Here is a 12,139-nt window from a genome sequence, read left to right on the forward strand (position 1 = left end):
ACAGCATTTGCATAATTAATTTGGAAAGTTGATTGAAAGGATTTATTTGAAGCATTTCGTGCCTAAAGTATGTTTCATTGACTTACAAATAAAGATGGGCATTGAAATACAATCTGCATTGGGATTGCATAAGAAAATATCCTCGCCTATGGTAACATAGCTAGGATTTCAGGTTGGGGCTGTAAATCTCTAAGCCACTGGAACCCCTCCTGGAGTTGGTGAAAAATGTACTTTGTCGCTGAAAGAGGAACTGTGAGGCTGGGCTAGTGGACAGGCTCCCCATGCTCTCGTCTTGTCTTGAGCACATGGGGCCATGTATGCCCATGAGGCCAATGGTCCAGCACCTTGGCTGCTGCCAGTCTGCTTCTGCAGGATGCTCGGCATTCAAGGCATTCGTCAGTTTGGAGGGGTTTTGCTTCATGTGCCTTCTGTAGCCGATGATATGTTTGCTATAGAAGCAGCTCAAAAGCAAAATTCCATCAGATTCTATCAGTTCTCCATAGAAACTAATTCCATGCCATAGATGCAGACTGGCAATAGAGTGTTTTGCATCCTTTCTGTTAGAAACACACAAAATCAAGCTGATGCACACTAAGTGCAAATATATTGGTCCATATTTCTTTGCAGACACGGCAGTGAATCCACTCTCACTGGTCATTTTCCAACTTGGGTGCTTTAAAGAACAGAGTGCCATACACTGTGATTGCCATTCATTTGATAAAGCTCTGAGAATTGTCATTGCTTGCAATAAAGCATCTTTAATAGCTTGCATGAAATGTCCAGCTCATTTCTCTAGGAAAGGCAATTCATTTGCCTAATGGATGGAAATCCTTGTCTTCAGTTTGAAAGGAGAAAAATATTACAAATTCTAGCAAAAATTTGAACAGCTTGAAAACATACAAGGGGGAAAGAAGCCTTTGTTAATGGAGATATTGCTCAACTGGTGACAGATCTCCTGGGGTTTTGTTTCTGATAAATAACATGACAGTGCTTCCCAAAAGCAAAGATGTGTTGCATCTTCACTGTTTTTCAGATGATTTTAATGACAAAACATCTTTATTCATGCTGATGATCCTTTGTGGGTTTTGGAAACGGGGAAGAAAAAACTGGGAAGGGATAAGGTTGAATCAGTCAAGAAATTGGAAACAGCAACTGCCAGGAGAACGTTTGGGTATTGGTTTAATGTGGGGTTAAGGCCTATTCCATAGACAGGGTTTCTTTCTCTGCTTTGTCCCTTTAATTCTGCTGGTTCAAGCATTTGTGGGATGCGGAATTTCTTTCTATTTTGCCTTATTTCATATATGCTGGCATTTTGGTGAATTGTTTCAGTGGTTACATTTGACAGGGACGTGTTGAGTTACGTTTTTCATTCATTGCTATCTTGATGCCGTGCATTTCCTACTGTAATGAATTTATTGTGGTGTGCAGCCTCCTGCATGTTTGTAATTGAACTTCTACTCTCTGGTATTCCAGAAGAGCTATTGAAGAGATGAGGAAATACTTGACCTGGTCATTAAAAATAATTATGCCTCGGAAGGCTCGCGTCTTTGAATTATGTTTGGCGGTTCAACTAGAAAATAAACAACAGCAAGTTGTTCTCTTTATGTAGTCATTCCCAGAGAAGTTGTTTCCTTTTAGGCATGTATTCCCTCGTGTATGTTAGGGTAGAGTTTTACATTAGCACTTCTCCCTTGTCACAGCTATTAAATTAACTCTTTACATTATGTTTTCCAATGAATCGGACGTTTGGGTTGAGCATCACAAAGCATTGAGAGCCTTCAGTTCCCAATTAAAATCTAGCTGCCCATCACACGTTGCTGATGGTGTTCCGGAATTTTGTCTGTAACAAAGGTGCCAATCTGGCTTTCGTTGAGGCTTCCTGCAGATTTCTGGTGCATGTCAGGAGGGGTGGAGGAAAGTGGCAGAATAGATTTTAATGATAAGCAATAGCGGGCTACTTTTGGTAGGAAAAGGTAATGTGCTTTGAAAAATAGGCTTATAAAACATACCGAAAGGGAAGAGTTATATAGCAGCACAGATAGCACCAGATGGAAGTTGGTGCCCCTGGCTGCCGGGTGGTTGGGACAAAGGTGCAGAAGCAGCACAGGAGCTGAGCTCTGCAGAAAGCAGAGCTACAGAGGGGACTCTCACAATAAGTAGGATTATAAACACACATGTTTTTCTGTGTTGCTTTTAAAACTCATTTCTGATCTTATTTTGGCAGTGGCTGGTGTCATTTGTAAAACTGTCACTTTCACTAAATAAATGCTTTGGTACGAGTGCCACGGTTCTGCTCTATTACATGGGAGATTTAGTGCTGTTTGTGAAGGCTCTTGTGAAGTGCGGAAGAAAACCAAGGGGAGAAGCAGCAAATTTCTCCTCTTGCAAAAAGAGCTGCACTGGAAAATGGTGAATGAAGAACTTGTGTGACCCTGGTAGGGCTCACAAGAAAGATTGTGAGAGTTCCCCAGAGGGCATAATAACTTCTTGAGAAAGTAAGAATTTAGAAAATAACCATGCAGACATGACAGGAAGATAGTAAGGAGTTTTCTTTGTTCATGAGCAAATTTAACTTCTTAGTAAAGTAAATACAGTCCAGATGGCTGGAAAGTACACGATGCTCCCAGGGGTTAGGGTGGAGGTTGGATGAATTAAGCTTTGTGGAAGTCAGAGGTGAATAAGTGAGAGATGAAAACGCAGATACAGAGCATTTCTTTTTTCTTTCCTTTTTTTTCCCCCCTTTCTTTTCTTTTTAAAGTAAAGTACAGTTGATTTCTGGTTGATATTTTTTTTTTTTGGTTCTTCCTGAGGTTTGGGGCTGGACTGAGCCTTTCGTGATAGCAACCGAATGACAGCGTATGAAGAGGAAAAGTTTCTGTTGATAAACAAGAACAAAGAAATTTGATAGAACTTGCTGTGGTTTTGTTTTTTTTAGCAACGGAGGTGGTCAGTTATGAACGAATAATAATTTTACCTTCCAAGTACAGTTTGTTTCAACAAAATACAAGGTTTTGTACTTCGCAGCTGAGGATAAAGATCTGTGTATGCAGGGATGGTTATTACCTTTGCAGCAGTACTGTTGTTATGAATCCAGCTATGACTTTATTCAGAAATTATTACAGGAAGAAAATAGCAGCAAACATTGAAAGTTTATATTGAGATGTGTTCTGATCATCAGTCACCAGGCACACGGGCTGTGCTACACGCTGCATGGAGCGCAGGAAAAGTCCTCCCTCCAGCCTTTGGCTGCAGGGCTTCCTTTTTCCTTCCACTTCTCTCTTTCTGTTTGGGGTGTGGTAGGAGACAAGTTTGGACAGCATCTGAAGGAGATGTGAAATCACAGTAACCTTGCTGGAATTGCTCAGTAATAATGTTGCCTAAGTACAATGAGAGTAAACTTCCACATCAGAGCTGGAGGAGAAATGTGCGTGCTGGAGCAGGTGTAGAGTTGCTGTAGATGTGATTTAGAAATAGAAGCAAAACACATGTGAAAGGAAAAGATGAGATTAGAGAGGAATCAGTGGCTGCCTAGGTGGTCCAAGCATCTAGTTAGCAAAGATGGCTTCTCAGTGAGGACGTCTTGAACGGACGCTTCTTAAGTAGAGTGATAAAGTTTGCAAAAACCATGAAAGGAAATCTGGTGTGATAATGTGTTCAATCTTATTTGTTTCCTAGGGTGAACTAAAAGGTATATTTACAATTCCCAGGCCTACGAGATCGTAATCAAAGTAATGTTATAGGCAATTCTCATGCCAAGCACACGCGTGGCAGTGGCAGGAGAGGGCTGATGATGAAGTTGTAAGTGCAGGGGATTGCATTCAAAGCTGAATGCAGGAGCAGGAACAAAGCAGTGCAGGAGCTGTGAAGGGTGGAGGGCAGGATTTCTCAATGCCTCTAGCACTCTTCACATTTTTGAACGCCTGTGTATTGCTGAGAGTAGGGTCTTGGAAACCATTCAGTGGGAGTGGTTGGCTTCTGGTAAGAAGCCAAGAATGATTTTTAAAACGTGGAGCACAGCATATTAGTAGATGAAATCTTATGGTGATAATGAGATTTTAGCAAAATCTAATGAGTTGGAGTTGTCAGTGAAAGACTGGTAGACGATGAGGCTCAGTCTCAAGGGCAAAAAGAAAGCAGGAAACCTGTGACAGCAAAAGATGAGGAGTCATGCCAGGATTTCACGATACTGTTTCTTTTGTAAAACAGAACGTAAGGTAGACAGAATTATTTTTCCAATAGAGATTTAAAAATCTAAAGAATCTGAATACCACAATATGCATAGCTTGGGGCAAAGAAAACAGGGAAAGTTCACATTAGCATGCAAGGTAGGTAGGTAAGAGCATTAGATAGCAGTTGGAAAATGCCAAATGGCTTTTTGGTGATGATTACACAAACCTTGGGCATAACTGGAAACTCATTTTGCATTGTGTGTAGCTTTAACACTTGCATTTTATTTTTTTGTGATTAAGGATGAAGGAGCACAGTTCACCTCTCCTTGACAAACTTTTTGAAGCTGCAGTTAGCACTTGTATTTTGTCTGTCTTGAAATACCTGTCACCGAAAGAGATGCAGTATATTTGCAAATGTGAATGAGTACAGCTTGACAAGTCCCAACCTCGGTCACGACTTCATCCCATTTCAAGGGAGTCAAGAGGCAGAGAAATGCAATGCTCACGTGATGTTTCCCATGTCCAGATAGGGCTGCAGAGCTGTGCCTGACATCCAGACCCCTAAACCCATTCAGATAATTCCTGAAACTTCCATTTCTGACTACTTGGATTGCTTTTATTTGAACTAAGTTTAATTTAAGTTATAATGCAGCACTTAAAATATCCTACCTGAAAAGATCTTTATGTGCTTGCTTAAGAACTGTTGGTAATTAAAATATATTGCAGACTGAAGCTTTATTCTCCGCAATGCTGAATTGCTGAGCATTGAGCCAAATGACCAAGGGTAATGAAGTAACAAGTAAGCTATAAACAATAAGGTAAATCTGAATTAGCATCTTATTTTCATACGTATTTAGTACAGCCATTATACATAATTAGAGCCTTTTAAAAATTCTTGAATAGCTTTGATTTGTTGCATTTATCTAAAATCATGCCCTGCTTCCTCATTAACACTAGAGCTGCCACTGACGGCAATGAAATTTCAGCCTGAGCAGCACTGTTACATGGGATCTGCTCTGTAGTTTCTTGTCTTTCTGAACATGCATTTAAGTGCTGCAGTGGTATAAAAAAAAAAACCAAACCAAACAATGAACTGTGCTTTTTAATCAAAACCAGCAAATCGTTTCTGGCTTAAATTGATAATGCTCTGATCCAATTGTGGAAATATGCTATGTATCCTAAATACTGCCCTGCCTTACAAACTGCATAGTTTGGGTAGTCTAAGCACTGGGTAGTTCTCTATATAGCATCCTCAGTAGGATTAAATTGAAAAGCTTTTAGTGTTTGTTTTCCTTTAGGATGCTGACAGTAATAAAACTAAAAAATGGCTTTTGAGTCCTCTCCTAAATCTCAGCACAGACTTTGGCGTATCATCTTGTTTTATTTTACTATCTAGTTAAGGCAATAACTGGAAAAACATTTTTTGCTATACTATTTGTCATTACGCCAAGCTGCTTCTTTAATATTCTTTATGTTTTGATCTTCAGCAACATCTAAAAAGGAGGAGAGGTCTCACGTTTGTAACTAGAAAAGATGTATTATCCAAGAGCAGGGGCCTTGCTGGTAGCTTAGGGTAGCACACAGTTAGTTCTCCAGGTGGGCAGTGAGTGAGTCTTCGTAATATCTTTGACGTTCATTCCTGTAGAGTATCTGTGGATCGCGTGAGCAATGGAATGCCTGGCAGAAGCTGAGGGAGCAGCCTGCTGGCCATGAGGGTTTTATGTAATCCCAATACATTCACCTCTTACGCTCTCTGTAGAGGACTGGATTTTGTGTTTTTGTACCTCCCCTGGAGACCAAAGGTGATTCCATAACTGAAAAGAAGCACTCCCTTTCCCCAGCTGTAACTCCTACAGAAGGCCACATTTGGTGTTGTCGCATGGAGACGTCTTCCCTGGCCCTGTAGGCTGCGTGGGAGGCCAGAACCATATCCCAGCCTCCTTTCTGAGGAGCATGGAGCATTTTTTCCGTGTTCTGTTCACTCCAAAATGGAGCATTCCAAAATTTCCAATCTCGTAATTCTAAGAGTGGTTTCCTTGACTACGGTGTAATAATCCCTCTGCCATAGATTGTCAACAGCCTCCCACACAAGGAAATTCTTCTGACATCTCTGTAGTTAAGACATTTGTCTGTCTTCTTAACATCCTAAGTTCTTGACTTTGTCTGACACACTAAATATGTAAAGTTTTCTGTCTTTCATGGGTTTTGTTTGTTTTGTTTTGTTGGGTGCTTTTTCCTTCCGATATTAGTGTGGTCTCTTTGAAGCACGCTTTGGTTTTGTTCTGTTTTTATGACTTGTTCCACTCGCTTTCCTTCAGCTGCAGTGGAAAGAATTAAGTTCAGCTATAGCCCTGATTAAAATCTTCCGTTAATTGAGTTGCAAATTTGTGATGACAGAAATTTGTCAGTCTGCTGATGAGGTGTACCTCCTTGCATTCCTGCTACCTTTCTGAATCCTGATGATGCTGTACGGTTTTACTATTCATTACATTCATTTCTTCTCTCTCTCTCTCTCTCTCTTGCTCTCTTTTCCCTGCATGAAGCTCAGCACAGGGTGTAAATTGCTTTTTCCATGATAGAGTGACTGTTAATTAGCTGTCAAGAGGCCTGTCTTGCCTTTCCCTTGGGTGTCTCTGGTGCTTATTCTCATCATACTGGAGTCCGAATGCCAGTAGGTTTCCAATACTAGGAGGACCATTGCCCATTCCTATGTGCTTTTTATTGAAGCTTCCTTCAGGGACAGTTCCTAGTGTTGATAGACATTGCCAAAATAACTGCAAACTGAGAAGCTGGAGAGGAAATCTATTAATTAGACTAATAGAGGATGATGTTGTATGGGGTGCAAGGAGTATATGATCAGTGGTAGTGCTTCTTTCCTCCACTGTTCAAGGTGAACAACAACCTGTGTTTTCACGGCAGTGCTCCTTGCTAGCATTGCCAGGGGAAGCTGTGTGATTTAGTCTTTTTACTGATTTTACTGAGTTTTGGTTGAGGTTTGGAGTTACTGGCTGATAGGAGTGCTAACGGTGTTTTGGGACAATCTGACAGAGGAGGAGAAATTGCAGCAAAAATAATAATTGATTAGACAAACGTAGTCAGTAATTCTCTCTAACCCTTCAGAAGTATATTCTTATAAAGCCTCTCAGGTGCTGAGTTTTAGTGAAGAAATCTAGTGGCCCTGATGGTGACTGTATGACATTTCTGTATCCTATTATATCATCTATTTTGTATGCTGAGAGCTCAGAGTGGAAAAGATGGAAACACAGTTAGACTGTCACTTGTTTCCAATGAAGAAATCTCTGGTGGAACTGTTTGCATTCCTGTGGTCAGTGGTATAAGGAAATACCATGTTATGAAAAATTCCCAATTGTTTCCTTAAGGGCTCTTCTAGAATTGCACAATCTTTTGATGGTTTTGTTTGTGATTAAAAAAAAAAAAAAAAGGAAAAAATTGCCCACTCTCCAATTCAGAACTCAGAATTCCCTTAAATATTTACCAGGGCTTTGGTTTTTATACTCCAAGTTTGGATTCAATCCAGAAGTGTATTTTCTTAACGTATTCTGATCAACCGTTATAATGTGAGTAGCTGAAGATTATAGTTTTGTTCCAGAGAGTGTTTCTTTGGGATATCCCATCAGGTCCTTTACTATCCATCATAGTGATTACTCATGGTTTCTGGATGCAGCTCTAAAACAATACTTCTGAGGGACTGGGGAAAACTCAAATAACCAAGTGGCTTTCACTAAGCTCTCAAGAAGTGAAACAGTATCTTTGACACTCAAATCCTTTTGTCCTGTAGGCTGAAGGCTTCTAACATTTAATTTGTAGTTGCCCTTCATGTATCCTGTCAGGATTAGTGTAATATGCCTAATTTCTGACATACGCATTAATTCATATATATTCCAATTTTTCAAAGCTGCTCGTGTTCAGTATTTGTATTATTGCTGCCACATATTGAGTTAAAGTCAATTTCTTTTCCTAGTTTATTTGTCCAAGAATGTCTTTCTGTTATTTTCCCTGAACTGAGAGCTGGCTTTGAACTGGATATTTACTATGTGACTGCAAGTCCTTTTCATGTCTTTTTCCTATTCTTGATAACATCTTTATCCTTCATTAATAGATATATGATTTCATTTAGGCTGTAGAGGCGTTTAATTAATACTATCATAGTGAATGAAGGCTGTGTGCAGTGCTAGGCTCAGTGAAACCAAAGGTTTTCTTATCCTCCCGAAGGGTAGAAGGAGTGGGCTCAGTCCAGTTGAGCTGAATTAAGACGTGGCACCAAATGTCGAGGTAATTTCATCATTGTTGGGTGGATATTTTGTTGTTGGGCCCTGGGGAGAACATTACATTTTTATATTGAAGGGTGGTCAGGAGCTCTCTAGAAACAATTGTCAGCCTGCAAAACCAGGTCTTGGCTATGCTTAAAATAACTGATCAAGGACTCACGTAGAAATAGCGTTCCCTTATCGCAAGCAGTGTGAAGTAGGTGAAAAATAAACCGTACTCACACTGAGAATAAACAGTCACGTTTACAGTGTTTAAATTCCTGATGCTGTAGTGCACTCCAGCTCAACACGGCGTGTTGGTGCCAATGGCCATCCCGTTGCCTCCCCAGCCAGCACCACTGCTTTGTGAGCTCTGCCTGTGTGCAAACGTGCCCCAGCCCTGCAGGGACCTGGCCGCAGGCTGCATTCCTGTTGTGTCTGACAGGAGGGGAATTGTGCTGTGGCTGTGTACCTGTACTGGTGTCACTGAATATAAACCATCCTTCGCATTGAAATACACACTTGTTGAAAACAGTGCTGTATTTATTGCAACATTCCATTGCAAGGACTTTGTTTAACACAATAACTCAGGGAAAACAGACTGAGGGCACATGCAATAATATTTCATTTTTACTCTTGTGGAGAACTTGTTTATTTTGGGGTATGACAATTGTCACACTTTAGTTTTGTGTAATTCTATTCACTTTTTTTGTGCATGTTCATATATGTATATTTTTTGGAAGTCAGTTCTTTGCAGCTGAAACTCCGACTTAGTGATGAAGAATGGGGTAGCCAATGTGCTAAAATGTTGAACATGTTGAAGTATTTGTATTTGCTGAGAAGACCAAAGCAGTAATGCTTGAGGGTAGTGTACTGAAGTCATGCAAGAGTAACAACAGAGAGCTGGTGGTGGTTGAAGTAGCATTAAAACTCATTGGATACAAATGGTCACAGTTTGGAAAGAAGCAGCAGAGTTCCTGATGGGTAGATGGAGCTCAGTGTTTTCACAATGCATAAAATGTTTACTTTGCAATGCATAGGTCTTAAAAAAAACCTATGCTGCTTGTATTTATTTATTTATTTTAATGTGTGGATACGTGCAGGAGTCTGGCCTCTGTCCACCATGAAATAATTGCTTTTCCTCAGAAGAGTGGATGAGGGAAAAGGGAAGGTGCTGGAAATGGATTTTCTTTGGTTTGACTGAAGATAAATTATGCTCAAAGGCAGAGAAGACAAAAGATGATAGAAGTGAACAATTGCTATTTTATTTACGCGTTTTACTTTCATGTTAAAAGATGAAGGTGAGAGGAGAACCCATAGCTGCTCAGTGGTGGGAAGGGGTCAGTGAAGGGCAGTTGTTGCCTTACGGACTTGGCATACCAGTGGCTACGTAGTTGTCGGCCTTCAAAGAGAGGTATTGTGTTCCCCTTTTTTTTCCACTCCTGCCCTGGTCAGAGTCAGCTCAGCAGTGCAGTGGGAGTTGTGCTCCTCTGATGTTCAGCTTCTGAGAGGCAAGGAGAGGGGCTGTGGTGGCTGTGCCCTATTGCAAGCGTTCAGCAGGTAGCTTGATTTTGTTTCTGTTTGCAACCTGGTGTGTGCAAGGCAGAGTGGCTGGATCCCTACCCAGGAGCTCCTTGAGGCTTCCTTGTGCTGTGATTTATTTTTTTTATATGAAGAATGCACTGTATAGTATCGAAGTAATTCAATGAAATAGTCCAAAAAAGGGTTCAAGAAACCTAATGTTGTGTGAATGCTGCCTTACGTTTTAAGTGTATAGTATATTCCAGTAATACCGAAAAGCCTTCCAGAAGTCAGTAATCTCTTTCTTCTGCTTTACAGGTCAACTACATTAATAGAGCAAGGAGAGCTGTGGAAAAAATCAAGGTACCTGATGCACTTTATTACCTGAATTCTTGGCTGTGTTCTTGCTGGTCCTTTGGTGTAATGATTTTAACTGGGGGTCTGGGAGTTGGCTGAGCCAGCAGACTGCCACTTTAAGGTAGTCTTATTAAAGTAGTTGTGGTTTCTATCTGCACGTTTTGATGTCACTGAGGCTGTGTAAAATACTTCTGTGGGGAAGAAATAATGTATTAGCTCTGGGATAAGTACAGGAGCATGTGTTGGTGCTGCCCACCTGTATGGCTGAGTGTGCTCACAGCTGGGATAAGCACCAGCCCAGGTAAGCACTGCTTGCAGCTTGGACTTCTTTATTTTTACGTATTTTATTTTGATGTGTTGGTTTATCTCTTTTGTTTGCCACACTGTTGATTTTTTCTTTTTTTTTTTTTTTTTGAGAGGGAAGGGGAATGTAGGAGGGACAGACAGAGCTGTAGCAGATGTTAGTCACTGACCTCCATCTCCCTAAATAAAATCATATGCATGAAGGAGAAACTGCTTTAATAGGAGGGGGTAGAGTACAGCAAAGTTATCTATGCCCACTGATTGTATGTTGAGTTGGAACGTGAGTTCTTCTACGCACCTTCCAAATGCCACAGTCTGATACAGGCAAGAGTAAGGCTCCTACAGAAGTAGTCTCCCAAACTTCTAACACATCTCTTAGAGATTGTTTACACCAAGGATTTGTTTTGGCTCTGTGAAGAGGGAAAAAGTAATGGGTGTTTTCCTTTTGAATGGTGCCTGCAGAGGGTGGGAAGGTGAAAGAAGGGCAGAGCAGCCTTCAGCGCTGCTAAAAATGCAGGACGTCTGCCTCCTGCCTGGCAGAGGGTAATTACACTGACGTGGCAGGCAGTGCAGTACTTCTCTGCTTAGTTGCTTGCACAGAACTGGCAATACAGGAGAGGAATCTTGTCCCAGAGTGAAGCAATGGTGTCAGCAGTGATGCGTCCATCATCAGTGCCTTTCTTTTCAAGGAGCAGAGTGATTCTTAGCCATTCAGCTTTGGTTTAGGTGCTCTCTTCCCCCATTAAAGCTATGTCTTCCACAGTGCCTAGGGTGCTCACTCTGCCAGCATCCGTCTGTCTGTCTGCTCGGACTGCACTCACTCCTTGCAAAACAGGAGCTGGAAGAACGTTAGGGAAGGAATTTGTGTGCGACTGGAAAAGAGATAGAAGTGAGCCTCAGACATTTTTATCTGGCATCTCAGTGCTGAAGGAGAGGTTTCTATCTCCTCGCCCAATTTAGACAGGAGATTTTACTCCAGACATCGTCTTGCTCCTGACTGTGCAAACCTGTCAGATCCTTTTCCTGACACTTTCTCCCCCGTTAGTCCCTCAAAAAGACTTCAAAAGAGATTTTTCCCTATTGGAAAAGGAACCAGACATGGCCTTTCTTACTTGCCCTGCATCTGAAACACTGATAAGTAACATGTGGCTGGCTCCAGGCTGCAGACTTTCCCAGCCGTTTAAGAAAACACCACTAATCGCTCCGTGTTAAAAGAAACCATAGGATCCTTCTCCCTCCTTTGCCATTGCTCATTTGTGTAATGTATCCCAGGAGCTTTGATTCCCTTCTGTCTGAAGCTGTCAGGATTCACTCATGTCTTTCTTTGATTCACACATGCTGAAAAGAATTATTCTTTGCAATTTTTCAGTGTTGCAAGAGATATTCTCTATTCATGACGTGTAGTACACTGTGTAAGCTTTGACTTTTCTTCCATAATGCCTTTTGGATTGTCACTGTTTGGAGCATTTACTTCAGGAGTGCCCTCTCAGGAAAAAAAAAAGTATTATTTTTAAAGCTGGA

General features: G+C 41.1%; 1 protein-coding gene across 11 annotated transcripts in view; it reads left to right on the plus strand.

Moving 5' to 3' along the window:
- The window catches only part of ADD3 (adducin 3 (gamma)), an 87,536-nt gene that overhangs the window by 18,732 nt on the left and 56,665 nt on the right, over positions 1-12,139 (plus strand). For 7 of the 11 annotated variants that reach the window (NM_204103.2, XM_046942674.1, XM_015288533.4 and 4 more), the window contains exon 2: positions 10,277-10,321. The exons of 2 other annotated variants lie outside the window; for them this stretch is intronic. The gene's annotated coding sequence lies outside the window, so the exon portion shown is untranslated. Of the gene's footprint in view, positions 1-1,473; positions 8,463-10,276; positions 10,322-12,139 lie in introns of all 11 variants that reach the window. 2 more of the 11 variants (XM_046942675.1, XM_046942673.1) reach the window with 1 other exon arrangement.

This window comes from Gallus gallus, chromosome 6 (genome assembly GCF_016699485.2).
Source record: "Gallus gallus isolate bGalGal1 chromosome 6, bGalGal1.mat.broiler.GRCg7b, whole genome shotgun sequence".
Lineage (NCBI taxonomy): Eukaryota > Metazoa > Chordata > Aves > Galliformes > Phasianidae > Gallus > Gallus gallus.